Source organism: Anneissia japonica, unplaced genomic scaffold (genome assembly GCF_011630105.1).
Source record: "Anneissia japonica isolate Jap-2015-1 unplaced genomic scaffold, ASM1163010v1 scaffold287741_len385558_cov193, whole genome shotgun sequence".
In the NCBI taxonomy this organism is placed as follows: domain Eukaryota; kingdom Metazoa; phylum Echinodermata; class Crinoidea; order Comatulida; family Comatulidae; genus Anneissia; species Anneissia japonica.
Window position 1 is genome coordinate 61,167 of NW_022754911.1, and position 3,795 is coordinate 64,961.

Genomic DNA, 3,795 nt, shown 5'->3' on the forward strand with positions numbered 1-3,795 from the left:
CATATACATATGTATACATACATATATATAGGCCTACACATACATAAAATCATGCGCATGCATCTGAATCTCAATGAATGTGGTTAAAATCTCAAAAAAACAACAATATTAAGCAGACTTTGAAAAAGACAAACAGAAAGTGCTTGTTCATGCTCGCTCCACCTAACTGGCACAAATTGACGGCTTTGGTATGCGACAAGAAATAACTTTTAAAAATAATAAGCCCAAATTTATCACTACAGTGAATTTTTCTAAAAACTAAAATGGTAATTTATCAGTTGGAAATGTTTGTGTAACAATAACGAGGACCTACTTTGTTTCATTGCTTCAAAAGCTTAACTTTTGATATCGAGCTAGACCTAAACGCTGGTCCAATTTTTATTTGATTCCTTCCAAATGACTCTAACAATAAAGGTAAGCATTGTTAGTGTATCAATCGACTTTTGGTGACACCTGCATGAGTGTCTCTCTTCAATCTTCGGTACGGCATATGGAAAATATCAGACAGTTTTTGAATGAAGAGGGAACCTCTAAACCTATCCATGTCCGTACACTATAGGTTCGATTATGATAATGGTATCATTTATTGGTTTCCACACTTTCACAAAAAAATCCAGCTCAACTTACTTTTGCTGCCCGTGTCGTTACACAAACACCAAGGACATAATATGCCGGTATCTCCTGTTCTTCGTTCTCTATACTGGCTGTCTGTCACTAAAAGCATTTATATAATTTTTCATTTCATTACATTCGTTTCTATATCACATACAAAGCTCTCCATATTCTGCCCCCTCCCCCCACCGCTTTTCATTCAATTTGGGAGTACGCTCCTAATATTGCTCTCGCTCATCTAGATCATGATTAAATAGGCTCCATCCTTTAAAGTTTGCATATTGCAGCTCCGAAACTCTCTCTTTAATTAACAGACCTATTGAATTAAATTTTCGTCAGTTTTCTTTTTTAAACTTCGGCTTATCTTATCCATTTTTCTTGTGTCAAACTTGGTTTTTGATTTTTTTTCTTTATGTGTAGAAACTGTTTAACAAACACACCGACATCGTTTTACAATACCTTGTTTTTATTTATTTAGGAAATTTCGTCTTGATCCTCAAGACTTCATCAGTGTTTAGACAACTGATTTATCTGTATGACTGGCAAGCGTAATACCGAAGTTGAATTTCCTATTGTAAAATAAAAGTGGGTGAAGGTAGGCGAAGGTTAATATTTGTCGATGTCTAACCTCTTTAACGGCAGTAACTAGTTGTGTAATAACTTTACATTGTTAAATTAATTGAGTCTGAGTCTGGGTAATCTTTATTTTCACACAAAACCTAAATGTCAATATACTGTATAAAAGAACATGCAATGTTTACAGGTGTGAAAAAAGGACCACCACAAACAAGCAAACGCTTTTAAACTATGGCGCCCTTAACTTAAAATTAATAATCTTGCAAATTACAGAATATTTATAATATAGTAAATAATTTAAAAATTCTACTACAAAACAATTTAACCACATTCCCGGCAAAATTTCAATTTTTAAGAAAAATCTAATTCTTGTATAATGTTATAAAGATTTATAAATATAATACGGAATTGCTAGTTTAACTGAATTTAAACATTCCTAAGAATGAAAAAAAATGTAAAATAAGACTGAAATTTGATTTTTTGTGTTTCACACAAAAAATAAACGCGGATAAATTTTTTATGTTTGATTTTGCGATAGGTACGCTGCAAAGAAATATAGTAGGTGCCGGAAACATTAGCCTATCAACATTACTAGGCTAGGCCTAGCCTTACCTCGATTTAGGTTCTGTTATCAGACACAAAAATGGCCGACATGATATTTTCCGTTGCTAGTATTGACACTTGTGAATATAATATTTTCATTGGAATTATTTCAAATTTGTTAAAAAAATTATTCTGACCGAGATTTTGATAATTAAACAAATATATCTCAGGCTACTCGATCGACCGCAGCGTGCGAGATGCGAAGTACAATAACTAATTTCATTAGAGAGGCCGCACTTTATTGACTGTATAAAGTATACACAAAAAAGCGAGAGCATTCCAGCGGATGCGATCTACAACCTCTGAATTTGCCTAGTAACGAAGAGGTCATCGAGAAAATGGTAATCTCCTATGAGAAATAGTCATGTTGATTTTGCGATAGGTCGTGAGAAGAAATATCGTAGGCGCCGAAAACATTAGCCTATTCAACGCTGCTGGCTAGGCCTAGCCTTACCTCGATTTTAGGTTCTGTTATCACACATAAAAACGCCGACATGATATTTTCCGTTGCTAATATTGACACTTGTGAAATATAATATTTCATAGGAATTATTTCAAATTTGTTAAAAAACTGATTCTGACTGAGATTTTGACACTTAAACAAACATATCTCAGCCTAACCGAACGACCGCATTGTGCGAGATGCGAAGTACAAAAAGTAATCTCATTAGTGAGGGCGCACTTTATTGACTGTATAAAGTATACATAAAAGCGAAAGTATTCCAGTGGATGCGATCTACAACCTCTGAATTTGCCTAGTAACGATGAATTCGTCGAGAAAATGGTAATATTTTATGAGAAATAGTCTGTATTTCTCATTTTTTTAATTCTTTTGCGTAAAACTAGAATTCATGCCAATATTTTTCCATGATTTATAATAATTGGAGTAATGCAAATGCATATTTTCAAAAAAAGTCATTTTTAGTGAAATTTTGCCGGGAATGGGGCTTTAACAATACAATCATAATTGTAAATATACACATGTGCGCACGCGCACATACACATGAACCCACAAATATATACCCGCACACCCACACAGTAGACTAGACAGGTAGAAATAGATGTCAAATAGGCATTGAGTGAAACAAATTGCAAAAGTTTGTTTTATTGCTGAAATATTTTCTTTTGCCTGTAACAATTAGCATATCCAAAATCTACCTTGATCGGCCAATACTAAATTACCTAATTTGCATAAATTCAAAATTGCCGCCATTTGGAAACTTTGCAGCTAATTTTCTCATTAACCATTACATATTAAGTATATAAATGTATTGGGTACAAATATAAACATGACCCCAAAGAATTTGAACACATATCTGATTTGCCAAATAACCTCTCAGTGACATTAGGTCAAAGGTCAACCTCTTATTTAGGACGCTAAGCAGGATATTTGTAGAAAAAGTACAAGTGTTTACTATAAATATTTACATGTAAATGTCAAATTTATTACAAATAATCATAATTGCACATAAAAAGGTTCAGATGACGCGGTAGTGTCAAAGGTCAGGGTCAAAGTTGGATTTGTAATAGGTTTATACAGTAGGCCTATAGTTAATAAACTCAGCTCAGTATTCATAATTAATTTTCTGAAATATTTTGCATAATTAATAATTTAAGTATTAAACATGAACTTAAGAAATCAAAATCACACATTTGATTGCCAAATGACTTCTCGATGTCATTAGGTCAAAGGTCAGTCTGTTATTTTGGAAGTTAAAAGAGAACTAGTAAAATTATTTTTTGTTCTAGAGTGGATTTTTTGATATGCCATTAATAATAGAATCAACCTTAAAATCGTTCTTTGGCTTTTTTTTATGAAGTTATAGGCGACTATATACGATTTTACCATGACGTCACTGGCGGAAAAGTAACAAAAGATCGTGTAAATAGCGCCGCATAGGGTACAATTGCTAAGATAGTTTCTCAATATGTTCATTTTATGTCAAGCGTTGACAAAGACTACAGGAGTAGCCGAAATATTCGCCTAATAAATTTTAGTGTTTC